This window comes from Ursus arctos, unplaced genomic scaffold, assembly GCF_023065955.2.
Source record: "Ursus arctos isolate Adak ecotype North America unplaced genomic scaffold, UrsArc2.0 scaffold_33, whole genome shotgun sequence".
NCBI classification, from domain to species: Eukaryota; Metazoa; Chordata; class Mammalia; order Carnivora; family Ursidae; genus Ursus; species Ursus arctos.
Genome location: NW_026623019.1, coordinates 32,761,485 through 32,773,631, shown reverse-complemented (window position 1 = coordinate 32,773,631; position 12,147 = coordinate 32,761,485). Strand labels below are relative to the sequence as shown.

The 12,147-nt window shown below is 42.5% G+C and overlaps 1 long non-coding RNA gene across 2 annotated transcripts in view; it reads left to right on the top strand.

The window, feature by feature from the left end:
- LOC130542365 (uncharacterized) overlaps positions 1-12,147 on the top strand; it is a 46,517-nt gene that overhangs the window by 31,495 nt on the left and 2,875 nt on the right. For both annotated transcript variants that reach the window (XR_008956863.1, XR_008956864.1), the window contains exons 3-4: positions 4,098-4,254; positions 5,600-5,708. This is a non-coding gene — a long non-coding RNA (uncharacterized LOC130542365). The remainder of the gene's footprint in view (positions 1-4,097; positions 4,255-5,599; positions 5,709-12,147) is intronic.

The following is a 12,147-nucleotide window of genomic DNA, read 5'->3' as shown; positions in this document are numbered from 1 at the left end:
TCTCATCAGCCTCCTCAATCCTGATTCCGATTCAACTTTGGGTGTGTAGGACTAGGGAAATGTCCACATCTTATTGCTAAGAAAGAACGATGTCAGGGTAATGCCCTTCAAGTCACATCAGCCTTCCTGAAGACGGAAGCAGGAATCAAGGTGGTTATGTTACCATGAGGTAAGGAAGATGAGCATATAAGTGAGAAACAACAGTGGGCAGGACCTCTCTTCCAACGAACAGTATCTTTGCTTAATGTTGAATCCCTATGGTAAGTGGTTGTGGGCATTTGTGAGGTCAAAATCTGAAGTGTTTTGTAAAACCTCTTGGCCATTCACAGATGAGACTAAGGTAGTTGGGGAATCCTAGGCAGTGATTTGTCCACTGTCAAAAATATGAAAAGATAAAAGAGACAGATGAGGTCTCCTCAGGCATTGTCCTTTATCCTCATCCTCCATGAGAATGGCCATCACTGGATAGCTCAGTGGCAGGGTCTCATTCACAGTGGGGGCATCTGTTCCTCACAGACATCAGGCAGGGAAATGGATTTGGTTCTCTGTGCCAGCCCAGCCACAGTTGAGTGTCACAGCACCCTCTCGTGGGCTCATAAGAGTTTCACTGTCACCAGGCAGATCATTGTATTTGATAAACCACTGTGAGAGTTTGCAATTGCCTTCATCTGCAACCTCCTAGAGGCAAATGCAGATCTCTGGTACCATGTGAAGTGATGTGAAGGCATCGTGAGAAAGTGTCCTTTTGCTTAAGAAAAACATGGCTGGGGCTCCTGGCTGGCTCAGCCAGTTAAACATGTGCCTTTGGCTCAGGTTATGATCCCAGGGTTCTGGGATCGAGCCCGGGCTCCCTGCTCAGCAGGAAAGGAGGTAGGGAAATAGCTTAGAACCCACAGAGAATGTGAATAAAGGGGAGTGAAATGGAACTTGGTCTGTGTTTTGCTTTAGGGATTGGAAGTTAGTTTTTTCTCAATTGTGATTGTTCTTGAAACAGAAAAGCTGTATTGGTTTTTTTTAAATTTTTTCTACTAATAATTTTTTATTATGATATGTTAGTCACTATACAGTATTTCCTTAGTTTTTGATGTAGTGTTCCGTGATTTATTATTTGCATATAACACCCAGTGCTCCATGCAATATGTACCTTCCTTAATACCCATCACTGGCCCATCCCAATCCCCACCTCTCTCCCCTCTGAAGCCCTCAGTTTGTTTCCCAGAGTCCATAGTCTCTCGTGGTATATTCCCCCTTCTGTTTAGAGTCCATTGTCTAAAGGGACAGACAGTGGAAGTTCACCAAATATAAGATCGAAATTACATTCTTCATTATAGATGCCACCAAGTAGATCCCAGACATTTCATTCTACTGTAGTAATTCATTATACCTGTGCAGGTGCACGTGGAAGACAATTGATGCATGCATAGTGGTAATAAAACACGCCCGTCAATAGTAGAATAATAGAGGATGCATATGTGTAAAATTATTCGACTACAGCTTCCATGCTTTCCCTTTGTTTCCTTATTATCTATGAAATTGGACAATTTTTGTTCTCTAGGATTAAAACTCATTGTCAGTATTCAGAGTTTTCAATGCTGATCTTCTCCTGTATAAGTTACCAAAAACCTAAAATATGTATGAACTTTAAAAAATGCTATATTGAAAATGACAGCAGGGAAGTTCCATTTTGTGAATATTGTGTCAATGGATCTCTATTTTGACATCAGTGTTCATTAGAAATGATGACATTTCATGTGAGTATAAATATCAATGTGAAAAAGAAAAGGTAGGAAGAACCTTGAATGTTTAAGTAATTGGTGAAATGACAGATGTCTGTGTGTGTGTGTGTGTGTGTGTGTGTGTGTGTGTGTGTAATTGATTTTCAGTGAATGGTTCAGCTTCTTGTAGGGCCTCCGAGAGAGCCCAGGTGAACCTTTCAATTAGTTGGTATCTGTTTTCAGAACATGGGAATCTCTTAGTCCAATAGTCAATCAGGCAAGCTTTGAGGTCTTGAAGAGTTTCAGTCCTCAGCGATGGTGTTGCAGACCCTTGTGAGCAAACCCTAGGGTATGTTCAGAGCCCTCATTAGCTGGTACCAAGGTGTGACGATTTCAGATAGCATTTCCCAAAGAAGTACCTCTTGAGTCTCTGTCCTTGTCAGTTCCCTACACTTCCTTAAACTAGTTATGTGTTCAGTGTGTTTCAGGATAATCCCCACATGTGATTTTTGCTATTTCCTACTAGTCCTATCTGTTTCTCATCTTCTTCTTTTATGGTAGGGGTTGGGAAGCAACCTGTGTGGTGTAGGAAGAGGTATGGTAGTTGTCTGCCTTCAGAGGACCGAATGATGCCTAGAAATTGTACTGTAGTCTGAGGTCAATTATCCATCCTCTGAGTGTCACGAATTCCATCACTTTACTTTGATGCTAGTCTGTTCTTCAAGCTGTCCTCAGAAATAAGGACGTCATCCATCTAGGGAATACTGGTTTGTGTGTATGTTTTCATTTTAGGAAAGGCCTTGCTGTTCCTGAAAATAATACTGTAGAGCACCCTTTCCTGTTCTTATTGGCCATCAGTCAATCTTTTGTGAAGTATTCGTTTGTAAATAGACTTTTTATGGTTGATGAGCAGGAATTCTTTATTGACAAGTCTTTGTCAGTGTGTGTATTGCAAATCTTTACTTCCCAGCCTGCGGTTCACTTTTTCATTTTCTTATGGCTATAAGATTAGGAGAAATGTCACATTTTTATGAAGTCCCACTGAATTCTTTTAAATGGTTAGTGCACGCTACGTCCTACCCCAAGATTGACAGGTTCTACTTTTTCTTTCAGAAACTATCTAACAGGAAGCTACAATCCATCTCGAATTTATAAATTACATTTTTAATTCTAATAGGGTATTTATAGACTGTTTTGGATTTTCTATGTACACAATCTTATTATCTGTGAATAATCACAATTATCCCCTCAATTCTTATACTTTTTGTTTCTCTTGCCTTCTAACACTGGTAGATTCTCCGATGCTACGTTGAATAGAGCAGCATTGTTTGAAGATTTTAATATACCTTTCTCAATATCTGACAGAAAAAGCAGACAAAACATTGGCAACAAATGTGATCTAATTGACATATAGGGAACATTCCATAATAAGTGCAGAATACATTATTTTCAAGTGGTCATAGACTCTTTACCCAAATAGATGATAGGTGGGGCCACGAATCAAGTCTACAAATGTTAAACCCTGAAATTAACTAGATTCTATTCTTAGACCACAAGGGAATTGAGCCACAGTCATAGCGAAAAGAAAACCAGGAAGTCCTTCAATGTTTAAAAATTAAATGGAACTTTGCTACATATCCTAAAGGTCAGAGAGTGAATCTCAATGGAAATTCTGAACCTTTTCTACATGAGGGCTCACACACAATGGCACTTTCTTTGTGAAGAGCATTATAATAACCTAGACAGGAGTTGAGCCTTAAGTCAGAATTCTGCCTGCCCCAGCCACACCTTGCAGCCTTGGCCTGTGGTCCCCCTCAGCTGTCCTTTCTGGTGGCCCTGAGCTAAGGGGGTCATCATGGCCATATGGAAATGGGAAGAACCCCACTCATAGTGATGGCGGTGCCCACTCCCCAGCTGCCCTTTCTGGTGGCTCTGAGCTAAGGGGGTCAACATGGCCGTATGGAAATTCGAAGCTCCCCACTCTTAGTGATGACGTTGCTATCGTATCATCCTCACCAGGCCAACAATATGATTTCTGAGTGAAATATGACACAAGAGCGACTTCTTGGCCTTCCTTCAGGTTTGAAAATCATCTGGTGAGTCATCTATGAGAAATATGGATTCAACATGTGTTCTTTCTTCTGGAAAAGAAATAGACCTAATGGCAATTATGCCTTCCTGAGCACCTGTTCTTGAGGGACATCATACTGGCACTTTGTAGCATTTTGCCTCTTAAACTTCAAACTAGGATGTAGATATTTTTAGGCACATTTTCAGACGGTTAGAAAGGGACTCAGATGATATGAGTCACAGAGGATTTTAGTGTCAGAAACCTAAGTGGGATCCCCAAATTGACTCCAAATCCCTTGTTGTTCCATACAGGGTACTATTTCCCTCTTATCCCTGGTCTTCTCGATCTGGAAACCTATCAAGTATCAGGATTTTCTTGTCATGTGGACAACTGGAATGAATTCAGCGGGCCTTTTCACATCTGCCCATGGTGATCATTAAGATCATTATCTCAGTGGAGGACCTCTGGGTAAGATACTCAAAGTTCCTAAGGAATACAGACAGTATAATATTTTTCTGGTATTAGAGTTACTGAAACCAACTATCTTTTCTGTCGATTCAGGCTCTGGTATGTTCAGAGGGTGCTGTAAAACAGGGCTGAATTAGTATTTAAAAACACTCAGCTCAGCCTCTTCTACAAAGTGAGCCAATGCTTATAAACATGGCTAAAATATTCCCTTACCTACGATGACTTCCCAGCCATCGTAGTGTTTATATGGTATGACTGTGACTTACATTAGTCAACATTTGCAGAGAAAGAACTTAGTTCATCCAGGGGGCACTTCATGTTGAAATTAGTTTGTGACAACGAGCTACTGTGTTTTATTCTGCAGTCCAAGGGAATGGTGCCATACATCTCTAAGGTGTCTAGCAGTTCTACAATTCTGATTTTAAGTGGTCTGTGTGCTTCAGAGATTTGGGCAGGAGAAGCGCAGGAGTCCGGAGACTGTGAACACTTCTGTTACCTGTGCTGACCATGGAGCAGGCAGCCTTCTGTGGGCATCATTTTGATTTCTTGGTACTCTTGTGAAAGGTGCTTTTGTCTCAAATTCCTCCATTTAGGAGTAATAATAATGATAAAAGGAATTTTTATCTTATATCATCTGTGGGCCCTGATCCTGGGCTCCCAGGGAAGCTATCCTTTAACATTTTACCTGGCTCAAAATGACTGGGCAACACCTCAAAGCATCGGCCCTATTTCTGCCCCAAGCACATGTTGTACATCTGCTTCAAGAAGAAAACAATAACCAAAAAAAATGCCAACATAAATATAAGAAAAAATAAAGAACCTCTTTGGCTCCCATAAGATTAAAGTCATACTGACATGTACATACTGAAAACATAAGAAAGAGTCTGTCACTGTCTGGAATCTAAGAAGATCCTCATTGTGGTGTGTAACTCTGTACGTAAAACAAAACAGAAAAAAAATATATAAGCCTGCCCCAAATGTTCTTTCCCCGGAGCACTCCCTTCTTGGTGAAGATTGTGTCTCCCAGGCAGCTGTCTTGACTTGGCTTTGAATAAAGGTCTCTTCCTTTGTCTCTAAAATGTTTTTAAAAGTTCATTCACGCAGTGTCGACAATAACAGTGTTTTCTATTTAAGTGAGAAATAAATGTTCCACTCTAGTTGCATTGGGAATAGACGAATTGAAGGTTTCTTTAGAAGAGTATGTCTGCTTTCCAGAAAAGGCAAGGTCATTGGTCTATTGAGAATGAAGATAATTACTGCTAAACTACAAGTATGTGTTTCCCCTTCGCCCAGAAACCGAAGCAGGTGTGCAGGCTTTAGGTCAGAGGTGCCTTCTTCTCCCCAGCTGATGGCACTTCTCTGCTCCTGCTCCAAGACACCCGAGGTTTTGAACGTCAACATCGGAGTCAGCGAGGCAGCTTGTCATAGGACGCCAGTGTTCAGAGAAACCACAGGTATGTTTGGCAAAATGTCCTTTCTATGTCAGGGCTGGAGGTAAAACCTCTCATTATCCCGAAATCTCCTGGGCTTTTCTCTTTTCTCTAGTTGAGCCACAAAGTAAAATTGAAGTAGCTGCCAGCATTCTGGGTTTGGTGCAAGAATTACTTAGTTTCCCTGCTGGTAGAACTTTGCAGGGGATCACAATTTCTCTGTCCATTTATTGCTTACAAATGTATTTTGACCATCTGTTTCCTAGGAACCCTCTTTTATTAGAAAGGGAAGGTGAGATTCACTCTGTGCCTGTTTGTAACATCTAATTTGTTCCTTCATCTAACAGTGTTTATTCAATTGGGCCTAAGATATGGTTGAGTGGCAAGCATCTAGAGTTAGGTGGCTTTTTTTCATCTGATACAGACTTGGATGATGTCATTTGACAAAGGTGATGTTTCATCTTTGCTTAGTTTATTCATCAGAAGGGTTAAAATTAGGGTGGAGGGAAAATTCAAAATTATCCAAAGCCGCCTGTTCCTGTTTAAAAGTTGAGCTTGACTTTCTAGTTTTACTAAAAGTATTATCTCGATATTTTGAGGTGCCATATTCTCTCTGTAGTTTCTTCGGTGGTGGAGTCAGAAGGAGATTCTGGGAATTCTTTTGGATAGTGGCATGCTGGTGGCTTCAAGGGGCTTGGCATCAGGAGCCTTGGGGTGAAATCTGCAACTGCTTACCTGACCCTGGGTGCATCTCACAGAGGTTTTGTTTCCTCTTATTAAATTGCCCGCAGATAATGTTCTGCTTAAAGGGGAACCTTCCCATCTTGTTGGTGGGAATGCAAAGTGGTGCAGCCAGTCTGGGAAACAGTGTGGGGGTTCCTCAAAAAGTTAAACATTGAACAACCACATGATCCAGCAATTGCTCTCCTAGGTATTTACCCAAAGGATACAGAAATGCAGATTCGAAGGGGGTCCATGCACCATGATGTTTATGGCAGTAATGTCCACAGTAGCCAAACTATGGAGAGAATCCCAAAGTCCATGCACTGATGAATGGATAAAGCAGATGTGGGATACATATATATATAATGGAATATGTCCCAGGTTCAAAAGGAATGAAATCTTAACATTTGCAAGGATGTGCATGGATCTAGACTGTATTAAGCTAAGCAAAATCAGTGAGGAAAGACAAATATCCTATGCTCTCACGCTTGTGGAATTTAAAAAGAAAACAGTTGAACAGAGTTGAGGGGTGATGAGAGAGGCAAACAAGGAAATAGACTCAACCTTGGAGAACAAACTGAGTGTTGCTGTAGGACAAGGTGTGGGGGGAAGAGTTAAATGGGTGAGAGGTATTAAGGAGGGCACTTGTGATGAGCACCGAGTTCTGTATGCAGGTGAGGAATCACTAAATCCTACCCCTGAAGCGAATATTCCATGGCATGTGAACTAACTGGAATTTAAGTAAAAGAAGAAAGGAAAAAGTGTTCTGCTTCATGAAGAGTGAGATAAAATTGTAGTGAATTGGGCTGTACTATTCTATAGATGAGAGTTGTAAAACACCCTGTTGTAGGATACTCTAGTTTCTTATCACATAAGGAGTCCTCCGAAAGCTGCAATGAAAGATTCAGATCTCAGAGCATGTTCATGTTCCACTGATATGCTACAGTTTGCACAGGTAGGAAAGAAGGTGGAGAAAAAGGCAACAGAAGGGGAAAGTAGGTGTGAACCTTTCATTAGTTAGCGTTATAGCTTTCTCATGAAAGCCTTGCGCCAGTGTGATTTTGGAAGAAGAGGAGGAATCTGGGAGCTTTTCAGGAGACGGGGGAGTTCCAGGTCTGGGTAAAGCTGACAGGGGTCCCAGAGGAGAGCTGAATGCATTCTGCAGCAGGGTGTGGGCAGGGTGTGCTCCATGGGTGGCTTTGGTCTCCTGGGTGAGAGTTGTGACAGGTGAGGGCTGTGTGCAAGTTCCTGGTTGACGTCAAGTGAGGAACAGGTGGAGAGCTCGCAGAGTACCTTCTTCTGGGCCACCAGCCTCACCCAACACACACAGCCTCATCTTCTGTTCCTGTCACTCCAATTCAGACTTCTCCGAAGGTGAGTGAGATCACATCAAAAGCATTCTGAATGGAAGGGAAAGCATGTGCAAATGTTCTAGGGCAGGAGAATTCCAGGTATGTCCAGGAGCAGCAAGAAGGCCCTTTGGCCACAGGAGACAGCTTAGGACATGAGCTCAGAGAGGTGACAGAGGGTGACAGAAAGCCATTCCAGGGCTATAACCCCATGAGACGCTGTTTCACTGGGCCATCCTGGCTACAGTGTTGAGAACAGATGACAGAGGGTTGAAGATGGCAAGGCAGGTCAATGACGAAGGTTTTCCAGGAACTCAGGCATTGTGGACCAGACAGGTGGCCTTGGATGGAGTGGTTAGAACTATTCTGGGTCCATTTTGAAGATGGAGCTCATAGGATTTGCTGATGGGTTAGCTATTAGGAGCAGGAGAACGGAGGAATTGGGGTAACTCCCAGCTGTTGTGGGTTGTCCTGATCAAGGGGAAGGAGAGGGTTTCTCGGGGGGTAGGAGGTAGTCCGTGTTCTGCATACTGAGGAAGGTGCCTTTCCCAGTGGATGTGCTGAGGTTTGTGTCTGGGAGGACCTTTCACATCTCCTCCCTCAGCAATGCTCAGGTACAAGTATCCCCCACTTTTTAAACGTTCACGGTAAGACATTGGGCTTTCTTGAAAGAACTGCGTTATTACCCAGCTTCAGTAAGAGGAAGAGACCTGAAAAGGATTTCCCTCTTATGAAAAAAGGTGAACAGTGAGAATCGCGTTCAGCATCTGTTTTGGGGAGAAGCACGACAGAGGCAGCGTGCACCCCAACCATCTCCTTTTGCTGGGAACCGCTCTCTGCATCCAGCCACCAGCACTTTGAATTGTGTCTGTGAGCCTCTGTTGTGTTTTATCTTCATTTATGCTGGGCCTCCGTTAGAAACTTGTGTCCTGAGGCCTAAGAAAAGCCAAAGAGAAGGAATTTTGGAGTCTGAGGACACTATCTAATTGTTCCGTGTAAATTAATGGCCATTCCTTCTTGACACCATTTCTGCTGTGCAAGGTTTCTCAGAATTCCTGTACTTTGAAAGAGCAGGGAAACCTATACCCCATGCTGCGGGGTTAGTTTTAGTCTCCGTGCTGGACAGAACATTTCATGACTGTCGGATTTTCTCACTCAAACATTGAGACTTTGACCACCTTCACCCGTTTCTACCACCCCATCCCTGAATCTGGCACCTACAAATCTGCTCTCAGTATCTATGCATTCAGTATTTGTTTATTCCACGTGGAATGTACATGAGAGCATCTGGTATTGGTCTTTCTGTGTCTGAGTTACTTGGCATAAGGCCCCCAAGGTCTGTGTTTCCGTGTCTCGTTCTTGTGAATAATGCTTTAGTGAACGTGGGAGTGCATCTGTCTTTTTGAGGCAGTATTTTTGTGTTCTCCGAATGAATACTCAGTAGAGCCATTACTGGGTCATGTGGTAGTTGCATTTATTTTTTCAGGAACCTCCATACCGTTTGTCACAGTGGCTGCACCAATTTCCATTCCCACCAACAGTGCACAGTGTCTCCTCATCTGCATACCCTTGACCTCACCTGGTGAATGTGTCTGGGACAATTGCTGTTCCAACAGTTGTGAGGGGATGGCCAATTGTGGGTTTGACTGATGTTTCCCTGACGATGACTAGTGATGTCGAACAACTTTCTCTGTCTGTTGGCACCTGTGTGCCATCTTTAGAAAGTATCTATTCACATATTGCCATATTTTTATACAGTTTTTTTTATTTGTATGAGTGTTGTGTGTATTTTGGATATTAGCCTCTTCTCACACATATGATTCACAGATATTTTTTCTTATTGGTTCTGTGGACTTTTATGTTTTTGCTCGTTTCTTTTGCCGTGTGGAAGATTTCAGTTTGATGTTGTTCCACTTGTTTATTTTTGCTTTTGTTGCCTTTGCATTTGGTGTCCGATCTGAAGACTCTTTGCCAAAACTAATGTCAAGAGACTTAGTACCTGTGTCTTCTTGGAGGTTTATGGATTCAGGTCTTATGTTCAAATCATTCATCCATTAAAAATTTTGTGTGTGGTGGAAGAAAGTGGCCCAGATATATTCTTCTGCATTTAGTGTCCAGTTTCCCTGTTACCGCTCACTGAAGAGACAGTCCTTCCCTCATGGCATATCTTCTGCTGCTGTGTAGTAAGTTAGGATCATCTACGTGTGGGTAATTTTCTGAGCTTTCTGTTCTGTTCCACTGACCTGGTGTCTGTGTTTATGCCAGTACCATCCTGTTTTGATGACAACAGCTTTGTAATCTAGCTTGAAATCCAGGAGTGTGTTGACTGCACCTTTCTTTCTCCATGTTGCTTTGGGTATTTGGGGTCTTTTGTGATTCCATACAAGTTTGTGGACTGTTTTCTATTTGCTCGAATAATGCCGCTGGAATTCAGATAGGGATTTCATCACATCTGTCGATTGCTTTGGGTACGATGTACATGTTCACATAATTAACTCTTCCAGTTAAGGAGCATGGCTTATGCTTCCATTTGTTTGTGTTGCCTTCCAAATCTTTGACCCATACATTCTGCCCCCCTCGACACACATGTTTTTCCATTTCTTTTCTGCCATGTGTTGAGTGTACTATGTCTTTCTCTATTTTGTTTACTTTTATTCCTATTTTTTTTTGATGCAATTGTAAATGGCATTGCTTTTTTAATTTCTCTTTGTGAAAGTGTGTCATCAAGTATACAGAAATGCAAGAAGTTGGGTCATCTGGGTGGCCCCATAGGTGAAGCGTCTGCCTTCACCTCAGGTCATGAACCCAGAGTTCTGGCATTGAGCCCCGTGTTGGGCTCCCTGCTTAGCAAGTGTCTGCTTCTCCCTCTTTCTGACACTCCCCCTGCTCGTGCTTTTTCTCTTCCTGTCAAATAAATAAATAAAATCTGAAAAAAAATAAAGACAACAGGTCTCTGTATATTGACTTCATATCCTGCAGCTTTCTTGAATTTGTTTATTCTAACAGGTTTTTGTGTATGTGTGTGTGTGGAATTTTTCGGGATTTCATGTCATTTGCAAATAGTCAATTTTCCTGTATGGATTTCATATCTTTCTCTTTTTTAAAATGATGTTAGTCACCCTACAGTACTTCATTTGTTTTTGATGTAGTGTTCCATGATTCATTGTTTGCATATAACACCTAGTGCTCATTATGACACGTGCCCTCCTTTTTTTTTAAAAGAATTTATTTATTTATTCGACAGATATAGAGACAGCCAGCGAGAGAGGGAACACAAGCAGGGGGAGTGGGAGAGGAAGAAGCAGGCTCACAGCGGAGGAGCCTCTTGTGGGGCTCGATCCCATAATGCCGGAATAAGGCCTTGAGCAGAAGGCAGACGCTTAACTGCTGTGCCACCCAGGCGCCCCAACACGTGCCCTCCTTAATACCCAGGATAACCCATTCCCTTCCCCTCCCTTTCTGCAACCTTCAGTTTGTTTCCCAGTGTCAGTAGTTTTTCATGGTTCATCTCCCCCTCTCATTCCCCCCCTTCACTTTTCCCTTCCTTCTTCTAATGTCCTCCATGCTATTCCTTCCATTCCACATAGGAGTGAAACCATATGATAATTGTCTTTCTCTGCTTGACTTAATTTCACTTAGCATAATCCCCTCCTGGTCCATCCACCTTGGTGCAAATGGTGGGTATTCATCCTTTCTGATGACTGAGTAATATTCCATTGTATAGATGAACCACATCTTCTTTGTCCATTCATCTGCTGAAGGACATCTTGGCTCCTTCCACAGTTTGGCTATTATGGACATTGCTGCTATGAACATTGGGATACAGGTGCCCCTTCTTTTCATTACTCTGTGTCTATGGGGTAAATACCCAGTAGTGCAATTGGTGGGTCATAGGATAGCTCTGTGTTTAACGTCTTGAGAAACGTCCATATTGTTTTCAAAAGTGGCTGTGCCAGCTTGAATTCTCACGAGTAGTGTAAGAGGGCTCCCCTTTCTCCACATCCTCTCTGACGTTTTTTTATTTCTGTCTTGTTAATTTTTTTTCAAGATTTTATTTATTTATTCCACAGAGATAGAGACAGCCAGCGAGAGAGGGAACACAAGCAGGGGGAGTGGGAGAGGAAGAAGCAGTCTCATAGCGGAGGAGCCTGATGTGGGGCTCGATCCCATAATGCCAGGATTACGCCCTGAGCCGAAGGCAGACGCTTAACCACTGTGCCACCCAGGTGCCCCCTGCCTTGTTAATTTTAACCATTCTAACTGGTGTAAGGTGGTATCTCATTGTCGTTTTGATTTGTATTTGCCTGATGGCAAGTGATGTGGAGCATTTTTTCATGTGCCTCTTGGCTATTTGTATGTCTTCTCTGGAGAAGTATCTCTTTGTGTCTTCT